This window comes from Corvus hawaiiensis, chromosome 11, assembly GCF_020740725.1.
Source record: "Corvus hawaiiensis isolate bCorHaw1 chromosome 11, bCorHaw1.pri.cur, whole genome shotgun sequence".
NCBI classification, from domain to species: Eukaryota; Metazoa; Chordata; class Aves; order Passeriformes; family Corvidae; genus Corvus; species Corvus hawaiiensis.
The window spans coordinates 13,536,152-13,548,786 of NC_063223.1; the positions used below are offsets into that span (position 1 = coordinate 13,536,152).

Sequence of the window (12,635 nt, forward strand, 5' to 3'; positions counted from 1 at the left end):
CCAGCAATCTGCTCTGAATCAGGGAAAAGCTTGAGTGACCCTGATCCTGCATCTTGCATTTGCCCAGAGGCCTGGAGGCATCCTGTTGGGATGCCTCTGAGCATGTCTGTGCACACGTGTGGGTGGACCTGGCTGAGTTGTGGGATTTGTACATGGGAGGAGGTAGAAGTAACCCCCGAGTCTGTAATTCATTTTTGAAGCTGTCAGACATCATTACAATGTATTTCTGAAAGATATACTGTATAGAGTGAATTTCTAACAAGCTTCCATGTGATTTTAATCTCTCGAGTGAGAGAAACCTGATAAAGATATAGATCCATTCTCACATCTTGGCATAAAATCATATCTTATTGGTTTAGATCATTCTGTGTTTTATTTTTTTATAGTACTAGTGTTTTCTAGTTGCAGCAGAAAATACAAACACTCAAGAGATCTCATTTTTCTGCTAAATGGATTTTCATTCCACATGAGTTATCTCTCTCTAGATATAAACATACACACACAGATATACCACGTACACCCCCTCACATTAAATGCCAAAGACACCATTAAATGTAATGTTAAAATAAAAAATGCCCAGGCTTGCGCTCAAAAATCCGCTCTTTTAAACATTCACAATTTAAAAGATACTTAAATAGACATTCTTCAAACTTGAGTCAATTTTAGCCTCTGTAGCGTAGCCCATAAAACAAGCTGAGAGTAGTAATTATTGGGGGGAGCTATTCTGGGAACAGTGCACATGGAACATCTCCATTGTTATACAGGGGGTGAACGTGGTCTCCAATCAAGCTCACCTACCTTAAATAGGTCAGCTGAATGACACCTAACCCCCAGTAACCATAAGAAAATATTACAGAAAGGAACTGAATCTGAAAAGTGAGAATCGCTTGCTTCCTCCCTGAGAAAAGGGAGAAACTACAAAGGATAGTCTGAATACTGAATTTATGGCAAGCTTTTTCTTACAGACTCAGAGCCAAAAATCTGCTGTCAGTTACATTAGTATAAATCTGGAGCAGCTCCACTATCATCATTAGAGTTACAGGCCAATTATGTAATGAAAAGAAGTATTTTGGGCTTGCCAAAAATCTTAAATGTAGGTCCTGCTTCAGGCCGTGCTGAAAGCCTAGATAAGTGGCCTGAATTTCAGTGCACCCTTCACCAGCATTTCCTGTCACCTACCAATTATTATTATGCCTATCAAGAACGTGTGTATAGATTAATATTGTTATCAAGCATGATTTGACCTCTAATTCTGGGAATATAAAGGAAGTCAACCCATTGACTTTCCATGTCTTTGATGTTAAACTCTGCAGACAAAATACTATTCAGGGGATCCTGATAGATGGCTGGATAAAACATCCAGGGAGATCTTAATGCATTCATTTGCCTTTCCTTTAGGATGTGGCTGTCAAAGGAGATCGGATCACCAACAGTGCTGGCGAGATTCAGGTTGACCTGGGATGTTTCAGGTGGCACAGTCCAGAGGAGGATTTTCTCTGACTTTGGGAAAGTACATTGTGCTACTGACCTCTTGCTTCTCACTCTTTTCCATGGCAACCCAAGAAGAGGTTTGGGGTATCAGCCACTGCTCAATTTACTGGGCATTGGCACTTTCTGGTTTAGCTAAAAAACCCAATATTGGACTAGAAACGCATTTCCCTTCGAAAGCCTTACCACCTCTTACCAACTCTTCCTCTTTCCCTGTCTTACAAATTCCCAGTACCAAAGCTGGTGAACTTCCACAAAAAAAGAGGAAAAAAAGGTAATTTTTCTGAACTGGAATTTACCCAAGAAAAATATCCTCCAACCATTTCTGCCAAACTCTGAGCCCCTGCAGAGCTGCCACACGGGCACACACATGTTCACACATGCATACAGTGCACACAGATGGGTAGATATCCATGCAGGATTCACAAAAAGCTGGTATTAATCTCCAGCCGTGGCTGCAGAGCAGGAACACTGATCCACTCATATTCACAGCATTGTTGAAAGGTAGAGTTCACAGAGTGCCCGGTGTGATCTCTTCCTCCTTTTCCTGAAGATGCAGAGTATGTAGAAATGTGAAGGGAAAAAAAGGCAGGTTATTCCCGGTGGTGTAATTGGCCAGCAGTGCCTGGATGGGAGCCAGAAGATCAGAGGAAGAGAGGAGAGCACTGAGTAATGAACTGCATGCTTTTAATTTCACTTAAGAACTCAAAGCAGGAAAACCTGAGCTGTATCCATGGGGATTGGAATCAACAGTCAAGCAGATAACAAAGAATTGGTGCTCAGGATAGAAAACTGCCTGGGCCCGTTAGTTTATTGCCCAGCCTTTCTTTGGGAATTTGGTCTTTCCTGCCTGAGTTTTTGGCTCCAGCTCTGAATCCTGCAAACACTAGGGAGCAGCAGCTTCCTTTGAAAGCGTCCTGGCTGCATGATGGGGCTGGTGCTGTCAACTTTTGCCGTGTGCCAGCCCTTAAAATAAAGAGAGAGAAGCGGGGGAAAGGGAGGGGTGGCTGGTGGGAAAGCATTCTTGATGATAATTTGATTGCATGCATTAATGATCAAAGTGTTGCAGACTAATTACCAACACTTACCTCTCAAATATTAAATTATCATTTATTCCCCACCACCACCCCAGCTTTAGCTTTGCATCTACCCCCTGCATTCAGGGTGATCTCCTGCTCACTGACACCTCACAGTATCAGTGCCCTGACACCCGACAGCCTCACAAGCTCCAACCCAGGCGTGCAGAGAGCATCCCCTCCCCAGCACCACCACCACGTGTTCCCTTTGGTGGATACCCTCCCATTCCAGGGGTCCTGGGGAAACAGGTCAGCCTGAAAGAGGGAAGCAGAGCATGTTTTTCCATGATCTAGAGGGGTTCTTGGAAAATCAGCCTTCTCCTCTTCTTCATCTCATATCCAAAGACTGATCCCTCCATGTGGGTACCTCAGTGCAAGGTGCCTGTGTCAGATTGGTCCAGCTGGGTACCTGCCAAGCCAGAAATGCAAATAATGACAGTATCAAACAATATGCTTTTCGATGCTGCTTCCAGCATCCATTTTAACTAGACAAATGCCAGCCTGCTGCCATCTGGTAACAAGAGGTACTAAAAGCCTCAGTGAGGAGCAGAGGGAATCTGGGGATATTACCAGTTGCAAACAGGTTGCAGAGGAGGAGATTTCTTTTTAACCTGGGCTTTTCATACTCAAAAATGAACACAAAGGACTCTGGTAGTGATGGGGACTGAGGAAATACTCATTCAAATGTCCCCTCTGCCTCTATCCACAGAGACAGCAGGAAAAGCATCCTTGCCTCTTTCAGTGCCTCCTTTCTCTGGGGGAAGAGCAGGCAGGAGCAAATGCTGGGTTGGATTTTATGTTATGTTTTTAATTAGGTTATCTTTAATTGACTAACACCTTCCTGTGAGCCATCTTGCTCTGCTCAGAGACAAAATACCATGGAAGTGGTCCATTTTCCATGAGCACTGTGGTATTTCCTCTCTTCGTGCAGCTAAATAGCCTCCATACGGACTTGGCTACCTCCTTGCAACTACTAGAAATAACCAAAATACAAGGACTAGGTTCAGAACCAGTGGCAATCAGCTCAACCTGAGCACAGTCAGAAGAGTTGCATCTCTTCTGACTGCTGCTAAAGAGCACTCTCAATGCTTGCAAGGGACTGGCTATTCCTGGGGGGTCTTTGGGTTTTTTCACCCCACTCCTTTCACAGGATGAGACTGGAATTACTGCTAAATAAAATCTCCAAAGCTGCTCATTCAGATGTGGTGCTTGGGATACAAGTGAGTGCACAGGACCTGACAGTTCCTTCATCCAGAGCCTGGCAGTATCTGGGCAGGTTCCCAGGTGGGTAGGTCGATGCTCCACATGCCAGTGACATTTTTCGGCAGCGGCAGCAGTGGCCGAAAGCTCCGAGAGCCCGGCGAGGCTTTGCTGGAGCGCACACACAGCAGATGAGATGTCACTCTGTTTACTCACACGTACTGTGCACAAACTGCCCATTACTGCCACTGCAAAGTTCCTGGCTGCAGGAGGCACAGCAGCGTCTTTTAAAGGACTGTAATGAAAGTGGGTCAGACGTTTTCCCTTCCCGGGGCAATCCTTTAGCATAAGCAGGGATTTAAGTGTGCACAATTCCCATTATCTGTGATTGTTATACTCTTTCTCACAAAGAAAGGGCTTCATAATTCGACCAGATCTGTCAAATGCACACACAGTGATGAAAATGGTCTGTTAGATGATAGGGGGTTGCCCTTTCAGTGCTGAGGAAGGGCATAGCCCTCCTGGGAGAGGATGATTCCAATGCTGAACCAATAAACTGTGCTTGATCTTAGAAGAAATGTTTGCAGAGGAGTCTTTTCATGCAGCTGTGGTGCTTATTTTGCCACAGGGTCTAGAGCCCTGTGTCTTCTCTACAGCCGAAAGGGTGGGTTCAGGCATGATTTAGCTGTTCCTAAGCTTCACAGCAGAGTGAGGCCAGCCAGAAACAGGCCCTCCACCCATCGAGAAGCTGATGCCAGTGTGGTGCATCTTCCATGCAGAGCAGAGCGGCAGGTCCAGTGCATGCAGGCAGGACCTGCACAACCAGGGAATATCTGAACCCTCTCCAGGCCACTGGCATTGGACCTGCAGACATTCAGAAGCTGGTATAACATGACCCAAAGCACGGAGGGGGGAGCTCCAAGTAGCAAAATGTCTCTTTAAGCTCCTGAAAAGCTGAGCTCCAAGCCATTTTAGAGAGGCGTGAAAGGCTCCTCTGAGTGGCCAGTCTAAGATCAATTCCCCATCTCAGGCATTATCATTTGGCGTCAGCTTTACCCTCACTACAAACTTAAGAATAAAAAGTGGAAAATGGGAATAGAACAGACCAGGTTGTAAAAAATCCTATCTCTATAATGGCCTTAAAAATTACTTCTGTTGTTCTCCTTGAAAGAGAGTATTTCAAAAGCTTTTGTTGAGCTGACCTTTGCTTCAAGATTCTCTTCCTCTTTGGAGGATGTAAGGTCAGTAGAGAGAAAGAGAAATTAATAGGAAGAAAACAAGGAAGATGAAGAGAAGTCCTGTATTGCACAGGAAGGGAAGGGAAGACAAGACTGAGAAACAAAATTTAAAAAATCATCGTCATCATCATTGTCATCATCATCCAGGTAAGTATGGGTGAAAATGCTGCTTCCTTTTGGGTCTGAAGGCAAATTTGAGATCTGTTCTCACAGGAAGATAAGGCATTGCAAATAGCTTCTGATTTCTTATCCTACTCACTTCCTAGGAATTCCTTGGTGGTGTTTCTCAGGTAGCAAGGCTGTCTGGCAGCCCTTGGAAATAAAACCTCTTCCAGAGATTCAGAGGTAGACCCAAAGGAGAAAGTCCTCTTTTTCTCCTGTTTTGCTGTTTCTTTTAGAACAGCTGAAGAAATTATATAAATTGACTCTCAGGTGCCACATACTAATGGTCATTTGAGAGCTTCCATGTTTTTGGATGGCAAGATGGAAGCAAACCAGCACACAAACTAAAAAAAGAAACATGAAGCTGTTCCTCTCTACAAGATTAAAGCACAGCAGCAGTCAGGAAGGCAGATTTCCAGTGGTGGCCTCCAATGGATCCAATAATTTTTCCACTTCCACGGGTCTCTGCTCACCACTCAGAAAGATGATCTCTCTAAATGCCAACTCATCCAACTCTACCCTGATTGGAGGAGAATTCAGTCTGGCTCTTGCCTCCTCACTGGCAATAACGATTCTTCAAATGGAAATTAGCCGACAGATTTGATGATGATGCACGAGCCAGAAGAGAACACAGCTCACTCTGCCATAGCTCTGCAATCTCCTCAGGGAAAACAGGAGTAAAAATCCATTTGTGTTTGCAAACAAGATATGTCTTGAATGTTCACTGGGGACCTCTTGAGCAAGGAGGTGCCAATTTTACTGTCGTCTTTTCTAGACATCACATAAAACCTGCAGCCCAAGTGCATGAGGTATTTTCTTCTCCAATAAAGACCTTTTGCCCTTGTGTCCTATACTGAAAGTGTTTCAATTCCTAGAGGAATTTTTGTGCTTCCTAATGTGATTACTAGTCTGGGGATCTCTCATGCAGAGAAAGAGAGTCCACAGTTTGTGTATTTTCTTTCTCTTTCCTTCAAGGCTGCAGAGAAGCATAACTGTTTGTTAGTGCACACCTGCCACTACTGGGTCTCCATCAAATCTGCTGGGACCACGTTTAGGTCAACAGGATTTTCTCAAAAAGACAGGAAGGCTCAGGCCTCTGGAAACCTTACCTTACAGTACAGCCAGTGGAATTCAGGACTTAGGCAGCTCCAAGAGGGTACTCCCAGCTACTTGGAGTAAAGTTACCTCTTCCTGAGGATGCCCCCAATGCAAATTTTACCCAGAATTTACCTATTTGCCCAGAAACTGGGTTTTACTGATAACCTGAAGAGTTTCTGACAGTGTATTGTCCTTTTCCCATGCCACAAGCTTGTAATTCTGAAAATGTACCTAGTGGCTAGGACAGACATTTAAGATTAGAGGCAGAAAGCTATTAGCACTCTGAATTTCTAATTAAGAAGTAAACATCTATAGCAAAGTAGCCACCTAAATAGAAGATAGCACCATAAATACCTTTGTAAAGCTTGGGCTAAATCCTTTTGCTCCCACCATAAATGATTGTTACACTGTGTGCCACGTTTATTTCCTCAAGTGGGTCAAACGTGAAAAGGTTTCATCAAACTTAAACAATGAGTATTTCACAGAGAAAATTAATGAGAAGTCTGATGCAAGGCTATGGACACTAACTTGGAGGAAAATTTAGCCTGAATATCTGAAAACACAATATACCAATTCTGTGAGACTGGAGATGTCTCTCCACAGAAAGAAGGAGAAAGGAAATTGAAACCTAGGCTGGAGAAAACATCATGGCACTGAGGGAGAAGCCTGTGGTGAGAGAGGAGGACAGGATGAGTAAATAAAGCTTTTTGTCCTGAATTTTTTGTCCTCAGTGAAGGGACAAAGCCTTCCTGAGTTTACAGTGACAAAGAGAATGTTGCTGCAATCCCTTTTCATTTAAATTAGCAGGTCATCCTGGGAAATGTGGGGAGGAGGAGGAGGGAGAGGAGGGGACCTGCTTCAAATGACTAAAAGAAAAACAAGGACATCTCAAAGGATGAAGCGAATTGCTCAGAAAATGGAGTTCACTTACATATGCCAGCTTAGCATAAAAAGGCACTAAAACGCAAAAGTCCCTGAACAAAATCCAGTGAATACAGCAAGTTGGAGACATGGTCACAGGGAGTTTGTATCCAGGTGCTGGCTTAGTAATTGGGTCAATGTCTGCAGATTCATGAGTACAGGTGTCCCACAGGGAAGCAAAAGAGCATGCTCGTAACCTACCCTGTATCTCCTGAATCCATCATCCATCCCCAGATAGCTTAATTCATTTAGAAAAAAAGAAAAAAATCATTTGTTTTTAAACCCCAAATGAGGCAACAAATTTGACAGTGAAAGAGAGAGAGAGAGGCTGGCTGTATGTCCTTGATAGGTTCTTTGCTTTCCCTTGGTAAGCCATGAAAGGTAGATTAAAAAAAGAAACTGCTGTTTCTGACTTGCATCCCCAAATTTTCTGTTGTCGTATCTGTTCTACTCTGTTCTCCAAGGGTTCCTGCGGGCTGTCTGTTGCTCTCTGAAAGAGCAGCCTTTACAAAGGCTGAAAGCAGAGTGCATTTTGCCTCCTGCCAGCATCCTGTTCACAGAGCCATCTTGCTGGCAGCATGCGGGCAGCAGATCTGAATGTGCCCCAGGGCATACTAATACAAGCCAGGGTGATTTGAGGAGGGCTCTGGACAGGCCTGGGGTGCCCACAGGCTCACAGGGGGGTAGGTGGGCCTACGTGTCTTCAAAACGGCCCAAGAAAAACTGCACAACCCCGTTGTCCTCCTCACCTTCTCCCACTAGCACCTTCCATGCCAGGACTAGCATCTGCCACAGGTTCCTCTCTCCAAGGAGAGAAACTCCTGTAGAGCCAGCACTTTTATTAGGGAGTCCTTTTTTAGTGTTCGAGTGCCTTCATGGTTATAGGGCAGGAAGTGGGTAGAAGGGACCCATCTGGCACTTGGAGAGGTTCTCAGCAAGCTTTGCAGTGGGCTTAATTGCTGTGGGATTTGCTGGCAGCTGCAAACTGAACTCTAATACAGAGAGGCTTCCTCCTGTGGTTAAAGAGATCAAAAAGGACAGGTGTAGAGAAAGGAGTCTGTAATCCTGCTGAGTCTCTGGGTAGTGTGAGGACCCATAGGGAAGACCTTGCAGCCTAGAGCAGGCAGCGTGGTGGTCTAAATTAGAAGAGGAACATAGCCAGTAAATTAATACCTCAGAAGTGCAAGGCACAATTGATACCTCTAACTGTACTCGACATGAGCAGAGTTTTCCCCAAAATATCAGCCCAGACTAATGTAGTTGTCTGATGCTATTTGCACACACATTGATAGCACACAGCGCAGCCTAAGGATTATAAGACAATGACTATTGTAAATGTAAGATCATGAACAGGGTCCACTATTTGTCTTCAAAGCAATTTTGCTATTAGAGAGGGAGAAGAAAACAAATCAAGCAAATTATATTTGTTTTAAAATGATCGATCTCTTTATCTGATTCGTTTGGCCAGTGTCCATGCTTGTCAGGTGTGACTGCCTGTACAATCCTCCATTGTTTCTAATGACCTGCTCAGGCTTGGGTTAATTGACCCACTCAGACATCTTTCATTAGCCTTCTTATTTTAATAAAAAGTACTTGTGAAATTTATAAAGGCTCAGATGAATCAAGATTAAAAAAATACAGTTAAAGAAGGTTCTTATTTAGCTGCTTCCCTCTTTGCTTTTCTCTGGGTAATGGCTACAAGCAGGCAACCAGAAGGAAAGATATAGTGCCACAGGAGGATTCCTAATTGCTCCTTCTGGTTACAAAGAACAGGAGCAGCCAATTGCTGCACCTTCATCAGAAGGGCATTCATTCAAAGCCCGTTGTGTTTATGGCTATCTTGGATCAAGCCTTGAGATCATTTTAAATCTGTCGTAAATACCTGAAAAATGTGTAACTTACAGTCCCTTATGAAGGTAATTCTTTGATGACCTGAAGCCATAAGTGGAGCATTGGAAAGCATGGGAGAGGTGTTCAATATTTAACTCTCTTGCAAGCTGGGAGAACAACATTTTAATTAGTAATAAACTCACAGGCACCTCCAAGAAAGGCCAGTGGCTATAAAGGCAAAACTCCCATCAACTTTCCTTGAAATACCTGCTGGAGAAACTCAGCGTTCAATAGAAATTCCTCCCAAAGTTCACTGAAACTTTTCACTCCACGAAATTCCTGCAGGGAGAGGATTTGTGATGTGTGTAACTTGTCTGTGTGTATAATATTGGTTATATGCACACACTACATTAGCTCAGTGAGTATTGTTTGGAATTTCACCCAGGGAGCAAGCCATGAATCCAGAAAGTCTCTGCAGGTGCTCGAGAGATGATGAAGGAGCCATTCCTTTTGATGTCTACACCAGCTGGTCAGATGCTGGACCCAGCAACAGCTACAGCCAGAGGTGGTTTTTGTCTGAAAAGAGCATCAGAGTGAGGGTGAGGTAAAAGGATGTCCAAGAAAGACAGACCAAACCCAAGGACAGCACCTCAAGGGTAGCTCAGCACATCCAAGTAACTGATGGGAATGGCCACAGTCTAGACTTGATAGACACATATTTAAAACTTCTTATTCGTTCCACCTCCTTTTCTTCTCATTCAAAGGCTCCCTCCTATGCTAAAACAAACTGTGAATGGGCAAGTGTGACAAAATTAGAATGCACTGTAGGAGTGAGAGACTGAGAGCCAGGTAGTGGCACCTCGGGGAGAGAGAGAAACATCCAGGGTTTGCTGGGAGAGATCTGCTCAGAAAGACCCTGGGGAAATCTGCAGCCAGCTCTGTAATTGTGACAGTCTTATTAATAAAGCAGGAGCCCTATAGAGGACAGACAATCCAGAAGAGGCTCAGGGATTAAGGAGAAAGCTTTGCAGAATTTTTCAGATACCATCAGATGTGCTTTAATATCAGCCAATGCTTACTGGAAAAGAGTGAACAAATATTCTGCTGTAAAACAATTCTTCCCATTTTGCCACATTTTTCTACTTAGCTTTTAGTAGTTTGGGAAATTTTTGATCTTTCAAACACAATTAAAGGGACTGGGGGGAGAACTCTTCTTTCCCTCTCCACAGGTTTCAGGTTGAATTAGCTCAGTTCCCAAGTCTGTTTCGTTATTTTAATAAGATTGCAGACATATGTTTAAGGGTTTTATACTAACATAATTATACATATAGATCAATAGAAATGCATATTAACAAGTAGGTACACAAGTATACATTATAAAGGATATGTTTTTCATATGGAAATCATTACACACATCTTAGCATTTTGGTGATTGACACAACATTATTATAACTAAATTGGAAAATGTCTTTTTCTGTAACACCTGCCTCACTCTTTGTTGCAGAGAACACGGATGGAAGTTGTGAGATTCCCCTTACAACCCGTTTCCCCTTTATTTTGCATTAATACTCTGCCAGGAGAGGACACCCCAGAAAAGAGGGCAAATCCTTAATTTGGAGATGGGTTTGAGATGTCTTTTAGCCCAGGCATGTGTGCACCAAGGCATTCCAGGCTGCACAGCCTTTACTTCTTCCTTGCACTGAGAGGCTGCACATACTGGTAGAAATCCGAGGACACCAGGACACCCTCCTGAAGAGGAGGACACTGCAGCTCCCATCGAGTTGTGCCCAGAATGCTGGCAGGTACAGCTTGTGACTCACACCCACCTGGGGACAGCAGTGCTTATTTTAGGACTGGCATCAGGGCGTTCCTTGCAGCCAGCTCTCTCTGCTCACTGCAACTCCTCTCCACCCTATCTGTTTCCAGCCAGGAGTATGGATGGCCATTTTGCCAAGGTTATCATTCTCTGTGGTACCCTGGAGCCCAGGATACATTTAGATCCTATAATAATACTGATAATGATAATAATAAATAAAGTTAGAATCTTGGGAGGACATTTATTTTAATGATTACAGCTCTGCCTGCTACATTCAGGGGTAATATCAGCTATCAGTCTATGTCTTCTTTAATCTGGCCAAGTAATTTGAGGTAATATTTATCACATAAAGGCTCTGGGTATTTGCAAATACCTCTTCTGTCCATTCATAAGTCTCAAAACTCAGATTTCATGAAGCAAAAGATTCCCATGGCTAACTAGCCCAGGCTTGAGGCATTTTCCATTTTGAGCTCAATCCTGACCATGCTGAGCATTTCTCTGTGGTACTGGGCTTGTTCACCGCTCCCAACCTTCAAGGAGAATGCAGAGGTACATAAAGGAGTTGGGCAGGGATACAGTGATACATATCCAAAGAATCTCCCATCCTCCATCTCTTCACAATTCAGGGTGGGATTGAGCCAGAGACGTAGTGTCTTCCTAGTTAGTAACACAGGTGGACTCCCGTGTAGTGAAAATGCTTGTTTACTCCCTGAACCTACACAAACTATAAGTATTCAGAATTTCCCATGGAAAGGATTTCCATAACCCACACACTGGGCTGAGAACAGCACCCTTGTGCTCTGTGTCTGCTCACCTCATTTGGTGCTTCCTTGCTCCTTTTGGGAAAGACGGGGATCACTTGGTCCGCCTGGTTTGCAGAGCTCACCAGGAAAAGATCTCAGTCTGCAGCAGAATCTGGGAAACCCACCGAGCCCTCATGCATCTTGCAGCAGCCTGAGACACATGTCGAGGGAAATTACTGGGCAGCATCTCATCTGTAGTAGATCTCCCAGGAAAGGTCTTGGTGAGCAGTAGAGACACAAGCCCCATTCCGAGGGCTCAGGCGTCTGTTTTTGCCCGACAGATTGTCCCCTCACACTCCTTTTCTCTTGCCTTGTCATCCAGTGAGATGACTCATGCAAATGAAGAGCAGCTGAACTTAAATCAGAGAAGACCTTAGGGACAATCAAAGGGCACAGAACCTGGGGAGAGGGAGGGGGAAGACGTGTTTGCATAGTCATCGTGACAGTCACCAGAGCAACAAACAATTAGATTCTTCCCTGCTGATGAATTAACAACGCTTCAGCTGCAGTGTCTGTTGTGCAGTCTCTATGCAGGAGTCAGCCAGGCCTTCAGGTGTTTAACTAGCACTTGCAAAAATCCTCCAAAAGAGGGGAAGTTCACTTTAGAGAGAACCTGTCCTCCCTCAGGGTGCCCCTGGAGAGAGAACTCCTTGACTCACCCACTCGGCTAATGAGTGTCAGCGCTGCTTTGTGCAAAAACTCCTCAAGGTGAATGAATCTCGTTGGAACATACACAGATATGAAGCCACACTGAGGAAATCTTTGTTTCCTAAGAAGAAAAAAAAAAAAAAGGGTGAAGGTATCTGTGTATAAGAAAGTACCATTCCTTGTCCTTCATTCCCCCATCTTCCTCACAAGCTTGAATTCCTTGAATAAAAAGGGGCAGTGTTGGAACAGTGTCTCTAGGTCAACAAATGGAGGCTTGTTTATCAACACGTAGCTAAGCCACTACTGAAACACCATCTTAATTAATAACATGACCTTGTTAAATATGGCATCTAAC

General features: G+C 44.1%; 1 long non-coding RNA gene across 1 annotated transcript; it reads right to left on the reverse strand.

The window, feature by feature from the left end:
- Positions 1-354: 354 nt before the first annotated feature.
- Positions 355-12,388, reverse strand: LOC125331860. The gene is made up of 2 exons (XR_007206245.1): positions 11,644-12,388; positions 355-2,973 (listed from the first exon to the last, which is right to left on the reverse strand). It is a non-coding gene; the product is annotated as an uncharacterized LOC125331860 (long non-coding RNA).
- Between the last annotated feature and the right edge of the window lie 247 nt (positions 12,389-12,635).